We start from the raw sequence: 13,891 nt of genomic DNA, 5'->3' as shown, positions 1-13,891 counted from the left end.
AATATATTTGGACCACTGAGGTGGCGGATGTTACAGCAAAGTCACTGGACCTTGTGGCGTCGTCACCACCTGCCAACCCAACTGTGTGCAAACTGACCACCGTGGCTGCTTCCAGTTGATATATTAAGGCCAAAGCCTTTAATGCCTCGCCGTTGGTGACAGAAGGCTGTCAGCAGAAGCTTGTCAGCAGAGTTGTAAACCTTTTGACGTCTGTCCACCAAGATATGTGAGACAGTTGCTGCTAATTTCCTTTCAAATGCAATTATTTCTTTGGAGGAGAAATTCTAGAGGCCCGTGTACTGTGCGATGTCAGTGCACGTTAAAGAACCCCAGGTGGTCGAAATTTCCAGAGCCCTTCACTACGGCGTCTCTCATAGCCTTAGTCGCTTTCGGACGGTAAACCCCATAAACCAAACCAAACCAAACAGTTTTGATTTTCTTCATTGCTGCCCCTCTTTCTTTTTCTTCTTATACTCCCACTTCCACCCTTCCTCTTCAAACGGATGACGGTTGCCCACCTAGATATGTGAGAGTTACTGAGTAATTTCCTTTCTTCAAATACAATTTTCATTTTCCTCATTACGGCTCCCCTTTCTCTTTCTTCTTTCACTCCAACTTCCTCCCTTCCTGTACGGTGCGGTTCACGTGTCCACCGAGATGACAGAGAATTACTGCACCATTTCCTTTCCTCAAAAAGCGTCGCGTTCGAAGGGCAAGGCATCGCGCCGGATGGGTGGCGGGGTTCCATGGACTCCCTGACAGCGCTACAACACGCTGTCGCGTTCCACTCCTAAAGGCGGAGCTAAAGCGTAATTAATTGACAGTTAATTATTATTTATTCATTAATTAGTTATAAGTCATTAATCGGTAATTTGTCATTACTTAGTAATTAGTCAATAATCATGTGTGACTTCATGCATTGGTGGCGTCACCAGTGCCGCAGAGGCAGTCAAAGTGGTGCGGAAAACGCTTTCGTCTCTACTCACTTTAGACAGTCAAAGTGCCCCCTGAATTTTTTATTCCTAAAACGCGAGGTCGCTGTTTCCGAGCAACCTGGCTAGCACGAGCTACACAGACGGCAGCGCTTGCCATCGCACGGGAGTGGCGCATAGCTTACTCGCTACACCACTGACTGCCCCAGGAGTCTAATGAGAACGACTCCCCAGGGATCTACAGAATGACCAATGCCCCATACATGAGCATTAACCCCTTAACAATGTCTCCGTCATGCCCTTGAGGTGCAGCTTAAGTTTACCCTCCAATCTAAGATTGTGGGCAGCTCTTTGGCGCCCGTTTCTGCGTTTCGCGGCGTCGCCGTTGTCCTTCGTAGCCAGCTTCGCCGTCGGGACAGCGCACGTCCTGGCGCCATTTCTCCTGCACGTCCAAGCCTAAGCGCATAGCCGCCTCCGTTTCCGACTGCTAGCGATGAAATAATGCGGCTGTTAGACAATGCGGCTGTTAGCGATGAAATAAAAATTGGAGGCTTATCAAGGTTAAGCCCAGTGGATGCGAAGCATGTCCTTAGTGTTTGGAGTCATCTTGACCGCATACACGTCCGGCGCAAAGACGCTGGCGCGGTTGCGGGCACAGAGACTGACGCGACGGCGGGCGCGCGCCGCCTCATCCCTGGCGTGACGTCGCATATTACGTGTGCAGCGATGGCGGCGCCGCCGCCGCGTCGCGCGCGACGATGGTGTATGGCCCGTGTTCCGCATCTTGTATGCGTATGTAGGCTTGACGGTCTGTAAGAAATTGTTTTATGTAGTTGAATGTTTTGTGGCCACAGTTGGTGTTACTGAGGTGGTCCAGGATTACTTCGTGTTTGACGTTGTCGAATGCGCCTTTAAGATCCAAGGCCAGGACCACCTTGTCGTTGTGGGGACATTCGACAGGATCTAAGATGTCGTGGTGAAGCTGCAGAAGTATATCCTGTGCAGACTTGTGAGGGCGAAAACCGAACATGGTGTCCGCGAAAGTGTGCTGTGTTTCGAGAAAATCGGAGAGTCTGTCGCGCACCATCGTCTCCATCAGCTTGCCGACACAAGACGTGAGGGAGATGGGGCGAAGGTTCTCCACATCAATAGGTTTGCCGGCCTTCGGAATAAAGGTCACGAGAGCCGATTTCCAATCGAGAGGGAGAGGAGTCTGTCCGTCCCAAATGCTATTGATGTATTTGAGGAGCGCGGCGTAGGCTGCGTCGGGAAGGTTGGCCAAGAGCTTGACCGTAACCTTGTCGCGCCCGGGTGCAGTGCCCCGCTTCATTTTGCTCAAGGCCGCCCGGAGGTCGTGGAGCTGGAACGGCTTGTCCAGCTCCGTGTTCTCTTCGCCTGCATACGAGTACGCCGCCTGCCGGGGGTCCTTAGTGGTGCACAGGTAGCGATCCCTGAGCGTGTGCGCTAGTTGTTTTGTCGTTCCTGTAAAGTTGTGCAAGTCCCTATGTAATTGGCGTTGGGTTTCTGTGCGTGTTTGTATTGGATCGATGAGAGCGCGGAACAGGCGCCACGTGTTGCGGCCAGACATCTGGCGAGCAGCCGCGTTGCACCGGTCCACCCAGTTAGTGTCGGCTAGCTGAGTAGCATATTCCACTGCCTGTTGTGTGAGTTCGAGGATGCGGTTCTTTAGGCGTCTGTTATGTTTCTGTTTCCTCCATCGCTTCGTGAGGCTGCGACGGGCCTCCCAAAGGTGGAGAAGGTGGTTGTCCACGTCTGTTTGTGTTTCTGTGAGCTGTATCTGCTGTTCATGTTGTGTGAGTGTAGACGTGAGCGATCTGGACCAGGCGTCGTATCCCGACTGGAGGGGGTCTACAATAGGTAGAGAGGTGCGGAAAGTCGTCCAGTCAGGGATACGAGCTCGCAGCGTGGAGGCCTCAGCCGGGCGACGTCCGACGGCGCTATATGAGGCCCCATCTGCAGCCGGTGTGACGTCATCACGTATCATGTGATCTCACTTCAAGGTCAATGGTGGCCACCGCCGGGAGGCGACCGACGGCGCGATATGAGGCCCCATCTGCAGCCGGTGTGACGTCATCACGTGACGTCATGTCACGTGACCTACTTGAAGGTCAATGGTGGCCACCGCCGGGCGTCGCGCGAAGGCCCGAAACCTACGTTAATATGCTTCGCATAAAATTTTAAAAATAATTTCGCAACAGTGAAGCATCGCTTCTAAGGGTGGGACGCGATGGCGTTAGTGGGTATGGTCTGCATCCCCTTTTGCCCACTCAGCCACGGACACTGTTCGCATATTATAGAAATCCCACGCGGCCTATAAAAAGAGATATTTACCAAGCCGCACGAACGTGGCTGCGTGGGTCGAGTTCCAGGCCAATAACCCAATTTCTCGGGCAATTAGTTTACTTACTTACATATCCTAATGACCTGTCAGCCATGTTGTCACTTTCTAATCCGCATTGTCACGCCGCAACTAGCGTGTGTCGTGGTAAAGTGTGAGGCGTGCCGCTGAAGGGGAGCAGGGGAATGCGCAGACAAAAGGGGAAGGACTGAAAACGGCGTCGCGTGCGAGTGCCGTGCTTCTCGGCCCCAGCGAGTGGGGAATGGTTTCTTCTCGGAAGTCGGTTAGAAACACGAGACGACGACAGGACGGCTGGGGTGGACTGGCGCTGTGCTTGTTTTCGTTCTTGCTAGCTTGCCAGAGCGGCTAACAGTGGAGCGTGTGTTTTAAATTGTTTGTTTCTTCTTGTTGTTATAGCTTCTAGTTAGCCACGGCGGCTTACAGCGAGGCGTGTTTTTTTATAGTGTGTTCTTGTTTTTTTTGTTTTTTTTTGCTGTGACATCCTTCGTCTAAACGATGGCGGGAAAGTGTATTGGCTAAAGAGTAAATTTTGGTGGGAGGATTGTCTTTTGTCTGAGGAAGGAGTTTTTGGAAGGAATGTAACGAAATGGGTGCGCGCGAAGGAGAGCACCGAGGTTGGGTGTGTGGCAGCCGGACAGATCGGTCGTGTGTGGCCGGTGGTCGTCCCGGGCCCGAGAGCTTATATTTGGAGATGCGAGTTACTTGAGCGGCGGCCGGACTGGTTGGCCGTGTGTTGGCCGGTGGTGGTCCGGTGTCGTGGAAGTTTGAGGTTTTACTTTTTGTTGAAGCGGAGAGGCCGAAATCTTTTCGGCATATGAAATCAGTTGTGTATATATTTGTATAAAAAAATTTCTTTATGGAAGCCTTCCAAGTGCTTTATCATCCGAAGACCTGCACACCTGTCTAATTTTTCAATTCATTTCATTTATTTACCTTAAAGGCCCCTTTCGAGGTATTACATAAGGGGTGGGGTAATCAAAAATTGTTACATTTTTCACGATGACATATGAAGTTCAATGTTGGCGTTGAAGAGTGATGGGCAGGTGATAGCAGCAGCGGAGTGGGAGAGGCCGTTCCAGTCTGACGCGGCTCGTGGAAAGAAGGAGGTGGAAAAGGTTACGGTATGGGCACGTGGACTAGTAACGTGAAGGGGGTGACCAGTGCGATGTGATATGCGCGGCGGAGGTGCGCAGATGTATGGTTCATGGCCGAGTGAGCTGTAATAAAATTTATGAAAAAGAGATCTCACCAGTAGCGAAGCACGTCCCCAGGGTCACTCACGAGACCCGCCCTCTACCACTCCACATCAACCCCAGGGCAACAACATCACGAGAGAGAGATGGAAAAAAGTACGTGGCTCGCAGTTTTCTCATTTTTAATTTCTGTTGATACCACAGCTCGACATGTGAGGTCATGACTCCGACTACCAAGCCTGGTTTTTCGCGAGCACCGGCGACGACCGCAACTACGCCATGTTGAGCTCTGGACGGACCGTTAACTGTATCGTGTTAAAACCAAATTGGTCTATGTCGCCTTTTGATAGGTGCACGCATGGAATGAAATGCGGAAAGGGCATAGAATATTCCAGCTGCAGTCTCGGAATCTGTCCGCGCCCATGCCAGACTGTCTTCTTGCTGGACAGCGTGGTCAGTGTTCCTTCCTTCCTTCTTGGATTTAAGTCCCGCTATGCCTAGTCACATTATTTTCCTTGTGCTGGGCAGCTCCCTACTGGACGCGTCAGATAGCGGATGTGCGATAGCAGCCGCCAATTTTTGGGCTGACATAGCAACACGTTCGGCAGCGCTCTTAATCTTTGTTTGCGGTCGTTTAATGATACCGCTCCGACAAACATTAGCTCTGAAGTGCTGAAAGAATGAATAAATGATCCAATGAAATATTTATTGAAGATTTGGGAGGGGAATGTGCGGGTGGGGTTCCTATTCCGGGACTCCAGTGGCTGGCATTGCATCCCGTGGTCTTGCTACCAGGGCTTTTTGGACATCGACTCCAGAGCTGGACAGGAAAGCCTCCCACCCCTCAATAGTTTTAATGCATTTGGATCGTCAGGTGGGGTGTTTGGACACGTCCTCACCGTATGAGACAGGTCCGACTGCTCTCCGCACAATTAGCATTTGGGGCCATAAGACCTGGGCTTATTAGGTTGAGGAGAACCGTTCTGATTTGAAACGCGCGTAGCTAACTCTGACTCAGAAATTATTTCTTGACTCATCCGGGTGCGTTACATGAATGAAGCAGCATTGTCAGAGCGCATTTCAGCGCACAAAGAACGATTGCAGCATGATGACGATGTGGACGAGTCATTTCTTTCCGCTTTTTGTGAGCGCTGAGGACTGCACCTGCTGTGCTTCCTGGCCGCAACTACCACGGATGCTTGGATAAGCCTCAACCTCAATTTAAGTAGGCTGATCTCGCTGCCTAGCCGTAACTCGTAATTTAATTCTTTCAAAGAAAATCAGGAACTCTCCACCAGTAAAAGGATATTTGAAGCTTCGGCGCACAGCATTCATGGGGGCCCAGTCCACAGTTTAAGTGGTAACAGAAATGATTCCTCTTTATGGCAAAAACGTTGCCTGGCATTTTGGCGACCAGCACGGCCATCTCGTTCATACTGAAAGCATTTCCAGAAGTAGGTCGTTTTTACTCGTCGGTGCCTCTTCTTTTTGTTTGAAGCGAAACCACCATGCCACATGGGATTCCGTCACTCTCTCAACTTGATCAATATCTTTGGCGCATGCACGGCGCAGTCAGCGTAGCGCTATCTGCTACAGGCGGGCAGAATTATTCGCTAGTGCGTGGCGCCGTCTGTGGTAGGCACCATGAAAGACTTGAGTCATTAATACGTTTCCTTAAATGCGAGACGAAAAAAAAACAAAGTTGGCAGCACTACACAAAGGCTCGAAGAAGAAAGGAAATCCACGCCCTCGCACCAAGAGTCAGTCCACGGCTGGCCACTCAGCTCCAAGGCTACTGAGCAGCGAGTGCACTGGCATAGCGTTGGGGGGAGGGGCGATAATATTGCACCTTCGCTTAAAACTATGTCTAAAACAGGCCGCCGGTCCTTTCCTCTCTCATTCTCTATTGCGCTCTCCGCCTCTGCCCGAATCCTTAGAGACGCCCATTCGATGGAGCCAGACTGCATGTTCCGCCACCACAGCAGCCTTCTCCATCCTCCCGGCGGCGCTACTGGGCAAGCGCAGTTCATCCTGATGGCACAAGATGGTGCCACAGGTCATTAAGCTGTGCGCAGGCCTTCCGCATCGTAACCAATCTGTGGGTGCGCAGTGGACGCACGCGGCACGCGATAGCGGTGGCGTTACTCATTATGCCAAAGGTCTTATTAGAACACACACCCGCTTATTTGCGGGTGTTGTTTCTGAGTTGTTCTTCGCTTAGGAGTAGGAATCTCACGACTTCCGCTGGCGTTTGTTCCCATGGATGTGGACTTCGAGGGGGAGGGAGGAGGCCTCTTTTTGTGCTTTGGGTGAATTAGACAAATACAGGTACATTGGAAGCTTCTGGTTCGCCCCCGGTTTCCCCGTTGGCTTCGTTGAACCAGCAACCTGTCTTCAAAAGAGTTTGCACGGCTGTTAGCTTAAAGACTGTAGGATTTGCCACGCATAGGCAGCATTTTTTTTTCAACGTGCTAGTTTACCCGGGCGGTAATAACGGTTACTATATTTTATTATTTAGGTAAGATTTGTGCTGTCCTTTACACTGGTCTTTCGTTTCCTCACCAATTGAAGGCCGGTCTACCGTGGGCAGCCCGTTCCTGTGCACCGTCAGCACACTGTACCATACCTTCGGTCTCCGGCCGCTCGACGGAGTGTGCAGCGTGCTCTTCTACGACTCGCTGTACAAGGACAAAGCAAACAAGCTGCCCGTGGACAAAGACTCTCACGCGGAATTCTTCCTCAATGTGACGGCGCACATGACTCAGACACAAATCCGCATGTCCTTCACAGTCGAGTGAGTTGCACTCCTGATACTTCAGCACCGCACTAGACAAATCTTAGCGCGCTCCCAATGAAAAGTGTTTTACTGTGTTTCACTGTGTTACGACAGAATCGTTGTGGAGGATTTTTCCAATTGAAGCCCAAGGTCGAGCAGGTGCTCTTGTCGCATCTTCTTATTTACTCAAGAAAACTAGCCCCGATGAGACCTTCCTAGAACTTCCAGATATAGTGCTATATAGATATATCTCGCTATGTAGAATGGAAAACACTCCAAAACCACCTCACTAGAAAGAAGTGGACGACGCAATGCGCTATAACTTATTATTTTATTCATTTAGTCGCGAGAATCTACACAGTAAAGTGGGAGGCCATTAAAAGCAAGAAAGGAATATACACGCGAGAGGAATGAAAAAACAACGCAGCCAGAAAAATTTAACGTTTACCTTGCAGTTCGTAGAAGTTATGTGAAGAAATAATCTCCTTTCCCAGGAGACATACGGACAGAATGCTTGTGAAATTAGGGTGTCACTAATTATTAATCAGCTAGATCTCCCTTGCTCACGAGTTTTATATCTTTTGAAGACGCCGGTATTATCACGATTAGGAGTGCAGGCTTTTTTATGCAAAGCCTTTTGATATACGGCTAGAACGGCACCTATGCCGGTACCCGTTTCTAGCGGCACGGGGAGCTCGCGTGGTCTTTCGTGCAAGGTCTTTAAGGGAGTAATTACTTACTGACATCCACCCAAGCGTAGATATACGGCTACTAAGGAAAGCTATACAGCTTTCTCGGAAACTTCGCAGTTAAAGAAAAATTCGTCCTGGTCCGGGGTTCGAACCCGGGACCACCGCTTCACCGTTGCAGTCGCTCTACCAATTGAGCTCACCGGGACGGCAAGCTTATGGGACTGCAAGCTTAGGTTTTTAAAATGAGCGCACGGGCAGTAATCTGACCATATATTGCTAGTCTTTCAATTTTGACACCTTTGTCTATATTCGGTAGCACCCGCTTCCTCAAGGTATAAAGAGGGAGATCTTTAAGAATCTGATGGTTCCTCAACAAGACCTTTTAAAGATGAGCACGCCGTTCAATCCGATTTCGAAGAGAACAAAAACGCATTTTTAAGGCACAAGCCTTACTAGCCCCATAACGACAAAAGCCGACAGCGTGTGTTAGCGTGTGTACTCGGAGATGGGACAGACAATAATAGCGACGGCAACAAAATAGGATGACGTCCCCAAACGGCTGCAGGACACAGAGAGCAAGCGGCGCGGACATAACAAAAACAAAGCTATAGCCGTGTCTACAATTCATGGATACATATTTTGGATATTGAAAACTTGTAAGGTACTGTATTAGAAATATTGAATATATTGATCCATTCTTCCGATATGTAGAAGATATTTCTTTTATATTGTTTCCATCGCTCGCATCGAGCAGTTGAGACTACCATAAAAAAAAAACAAAGGGGAGCGCTCTTGATGACAGAAAAAACGTTGATTGCAAAACAAATGCAAGCCTACCGACAGGAGATATGCAGATATGTTGATTGTTCTATTGAAATCTTACAATACATGAAAAAATTGCGCTATTGAACTGCTTCTGGTTCAGAATTGTTGTGTATGCACATTCGTGTAGGCTACTCAGACAGTGTTTACACAAGACAGCCCTACGTGTTTCCTCTTTCCTTTTCAGATACTCGGACCTCGAGCAGGAATACCAGACGCAGACTTTCGACGCCGGCCTGGACGAACTTTGGGGGCGCAACATATCGCACGTCGGCATACTGAACGCCTCTCTCAGCTACACTCGTCCCAGCATGGCGCTCGAAATACTGAAGTTATTTGACCGCAGGCTTGCGGTGATGTTTTTTTTTCTCTCTAATGTCGAAGCCAGTCGAAATATGATGTCCACAGAATACCCAGAGCTATAAGTGAAATACGGAACCATGCCTTGCCGTTTCCGTCTCGTCGGGCGCTGGAAGCGTTTCTGCAGTGTTTTATAGAGCTGAACATATTTAACGAATAATTCATTATTGCCGCTCTTCTTCATCCCAAGTATTAATGCGTTAAGATTAGCAAGGTCATTGCAAGCGGAAATGAAGAGCGCCGTTTGTGAGTAGCGAATTATAGCTGCCCATCTTCCACGGTGACAATCTGTCCACTAGGTTTGGTTTATGGTTTATGGGGGTTTAAAGTCCCAAAGCGACTCAGGCTATGAGGAACGCCGTAGTGAAGTGCTCCGGAAATTTCGACCACCGGGGGTTACTTAACGTGCACTGACATCGCACAGTACACGGGCCTCTGGAATTTCGCCTCCACCGAAATTCGACCGCCGCGGCCGGTGTCGAACCCGCGTCTTTCAGGTCAGTATTGCCGTAGTATTCAACGCATTCATGGTTCAACCAATGCGTTCAATTCCCCGTTCTTGCCAGCTGCCATAGCCGAGTGGAATGTCCTTCCAGATTGTGTTGTGACTGAATTTAATTCCCTAAAATTTAAACAGATGTTAATTGATTTATTCCCCAAACAATTTCTGTTGTTTACCTACTTACTAGCTTGTTTTTATTTTGAAGTGTTCACAGCTGTATCTACATGTCTAAATTTATGTTCCAACTTTGTTCTTTGTGACTTGATTACTGTTCGCCCCCCCCCCCCCCCTTACGTAATGCCCCCTGGGCCTCTTAAGGGTAAATAAGTAAATAAATGATGATAATGATGAGCAGCCCAGCGCCATAACCACTGAGCCATCGCGGCGGAATGCCCACAAGGATGCTAATTTAGTTTACTATTTATACTCTGACTGCAGCATATTACTGGCGCTAACCAACACACAAAGGACAGCGAGCAGAAACACACAGGACAGAAGCTGTCCTGCTTTCCTACTCGCTGTCTTATGTGGGGTTTTTAGAGCTAGTAATATGTGGCTGTCAGTGAATCAGAAGCACCAACTAGCCCTAATTTATTTTTTCACCACTGCTTACATGATTCTAGTGAACTACCTCGGGTTTAGCAAACTTTAGTACGCCACCTAGGAAAAAAAACGAACAGGCAGATGCACCGGCGTCGCGCACCCGTCGCCAAGCGAACCGTCTCAAATAAGCTTCCTAAACATAAATGCCCGCAGTATTATAAACAAGACAGACTCACTGGAATCCTTGCTTCTGTGCCTGGAACCTGATTTTGTGGCCGTAACCGAAATGTGGCTATCATGCGATGTCCGGGACGCTGAGATTACGCCACCTACGTATTACGCCATACGAAAAGTTAGAACAACACGTGGCGGCGGAGTGGCTATCCTCATAAAAAATAAAATACCATACACAGTCTTGCCTGATGTCGAAAACGTCGATGTGTTATTTTGCAAACTAATCTTTGGCTCACGTAGCATTACCGTTGGATGTGTTTACCGCAGCCCTACAGCCGATCGTGACTGTATGTTGTCTCTATATAATTACATGCGTCGCTATGCTTTTGGGTCCAGATTAATACTACTCAGCGATTTCAATCTCCCTGACATCAACTGGCAGACGTTACAGTTTAATTCTCCTTCCTCAGAAATAATCATTGATTTCATGCTCAACTTCAACCTATCACAAGTAGTAAATCAACCTACACGATCAAAGGGACTCGCATCAAACAACCTTCACTTAATATTTCTCAGGGATAATTTTCCTGCTGACAAAGCTCTAACTGAACCCCTATATGGGATATCTGATCACAAATTGGTTTTATGCAATGCTCCCGTCCATGATGCCGTAATCTCGTCTTAAACGCAAATTTTATGCCGTCATTTTTGTAACGCAGACGACACCAGTACTCTAGGTCACCTAAATTTTGAGTTCTCACGTTTCGAGGTTTTATCTTCCAACGCTTCAACAGACATTGAAATATTATGGCTTAGGTTCAAAACCATTGTATTGCACTGCATTCAATGTTTTGTTCCAACTAAAACAAAGAAAACAAATAAATAAAATCCATGGATTACGCGGGACATCATTCACGCCAAGAGGAAGGTGAAAAGTCTGCGAAAGCAATTGAAGTCAAATCCACAAGCCAAAAATCAACTTACAATAGCCATCCAAACAATGCAATCAAAAATCAAAGTTACCAGAACTAACTACTTCGCAAAAACCCTTCCTAAGCTTTTGGAACGCGCGCCCCGGAAATTCTGGGATTATATAAACCCTAAAAAGAGTGAACCTGAAGGCTCAAGAGAAGTACACCATATTACTGCCACATCCCTAAACAACTACTTTCAATCAATTTTTACTAAAGATAACGGTTTTGCTCCACACCTAAACTACAGCAACGAAAAGCAGCTAGAACCACTCACTGTGACCGAGTCAGGAATACTAAATTTATCACTTGCTTTAGACAAAAGAATGGACTAGGCCCAGACAACCTGCCGAACTCATTTCTTAAGAGATATGCCGAATGGACAGCCAAATATCTATGCATAATCTTTAACAAATCATTGTTATCGTGTGCTCTTCCGAATGAGTGGAAAATCGCAAAAATCATACCGATACCCAAATCCGGAAACAAGGATGATGTCGCAAACTACAGGCCCATCTCGCTCACTTCCACGACTTGTAAACTCCTGGAACACATCATCCTAAAACATATAACGACAGACCTGGAACGGGAACACATCTTATCACCATTGCAGCACGGATTTCGAAGGGGGTTGTCCACAACTACGCAGCTAATTGAATTAGTGCATGATTTATCCTCCAGTATCGATAATCAAAGACAAGTAGACCTATTACTATTAGATTTTTCGAAAGTATTTGACCGCGTATCCCATTGTAAACTAATAATGAAGCTGGAATCTGCATTAGGTAATAGCCCCATAGTTACTTGGATCAAAGACTATCTAACAAACAGATCACAATACGTCTCACTTAGCCTGGAAAACTCGAACTTAGCGCCTGTAACAATCGGAGTGCCACAAGGTTGCGTATTAGCCGCTGTCTTGTTCCTCATCTTTATTAATGACTTACCATCAAATATTTGTTCTAACATGAGGCTCTTTGCCGACGAATGCATTATATACCGCGAGATCAGTTCAGCCGCAGAAAATGTAGCTCTGAACGACGACCTTGAAGCAGTAAATAAATGGTGTAACGATAGGCCAATTAACCTAAACGTAAAAAAATCCGCCGCGTTATCAATAACCAGGAAAATACAAAAATCAGCATCTCAGTATGTCATTAATAATATCCTACTCCCCCAAGTCGTGGAACACAAATACCTCGGTGTAATCATATCCCATGACCTTAGATGGAGCACCCATATAACTCACATTACATCCAAATCTCTAAAAAGACTCTTCTTCCTGAGAAGGCGCCTCAAACAAGCACCATCAGACACAAAACTATTAGCCTATGATACCCTTGTAAGGCCAATTCTTGAATACTCTAATATTGTCTGGTTTCCCTCTACTAAAGAACATGTAAGTAAACTAGAACAAGTACAAAAGAAAGCAATCGGATTCATTTTTAATAAATATAGCCAAACTGACTCACCAACTGACCTATTCCATAACGCTGGTATGCTTACCTTGCAGAAGAGAGCCAAACTAGCACGTCTTAGATTCATGCACCAGTTGCTCAATAATCAGCTGCATATTGCCGGTTTTCGCGACCTACGCGCCACCGACCTCTGCAGACGTTCCCTACGTAAAGTTGCTGGATAAAATGTTATCGTGCGAATGCCCTAGTTGCGATGCATGTGTGGGAAAAGCATTTCTGGAGGGGTTACTTCTGCAAGACGACGTCTGCTGTGCACGATGGTGTCGTGTAAGCCAGCGAAACGTGTGCTGTTTGTTCTTTCATCGGATGCAGTTCCAGGTATTTTTCCGAACTGCCCCTGTGCGTGTTAAAGAACCACAGCTGGTCGAAATTTACCCGCAGACCTCCACTACGGCATTCTTCATAGATTGAGTCTCTTAGGAACGTTCATTCTCATGAGACCGTGAAACCAATCAGGTATCGCAAGAGTTTTAATTGTATCGCCGGCCAACAAATGCATAATATTAATATTGTTACTATCGATAGTGTTACTAGCGATAGTACCGCTATCAATAGCAAGACTATCGATAGCGGTACTGTCGCGAGTAATACTATCGACAGTAGACTATCGATTTATACTATCGATAGTCTGTCGATGGTAGCACTATCGATAGCTTTTTTACACTATCGATAGTTTCAAAAACAACTATCGCACTATCAAGAGTCAATTTTCCGATAGTTTTGCATCACTACTCCATCATCGTCCGTCGCGGCAGCGACCTACGCCGCGTCTTTCGGGTAATCAACCTACTGCTATAACCACTGAGCCATCGCGGCTGCTTATTCGATGAAATATTAGTTATGACCTTGATTAAATTCGGTCTTATTGCAGACTACACCCTGTTGCTTTCTCGTGCATTAGTACGTTTGGTCACCGGCCGCGGCGGCTGCGTTTCAACAGAGGGGAAGCGCAAAAGGCTTCTGTGTGCAGTGCGATGTCAGTGCACGTTGAAGATCAGCTGCCTCTTTTTTTCAGTACCACCTTCCTCTCTTTTCTCAAAGCGCAGGTGAGGTTTCCGTGGGGAAGTG

The 13,891-nt window shown here is 47.4% G+C and overlaps 1 long non-coding RNA gene across 1 annotated transcript; it reads left to right on the top strand.

Moving 5' to 3' along the window:
• Nucleotides 1–7,058: 7,058 nt before the first annotated feature.
• Nucleotides 7,059–9,428, top strand: LOC149346306 (uncharacterized). Its single transcript, XR_016292065.1, has 2 exons — nucleotides 7,059–7,299; nucleotides 8,983–9,428. It is a non-coding gene; the product is annotated as an uncharacterized LOC149346306 (long non-coding RNA).
• The last annotated feature ends 4,463 nt before the right edge of the window (nucleotides 9,429–13,891 follow it).

This window comes from Amblyomma mixtum, chromosome 4, assembly GCF_055824585.1.
Source record: "Amblyomma mixtum isolate Tamu chromosome 4, ASM5582458v1, whole genome shotgun sequence".
NCBI classification, from domain to species: domain Eukaryota; kingdom Metazoa; phylum Arthropoda; class Arachnida; order Ixodida; family Ixodidae; genus Amblyomma; species Amblyomma mixtum.
Note: the sequence above shows the minus strand (reverse complement) of the source record. Positions and strands in the feature narration are given on the sequence as shown.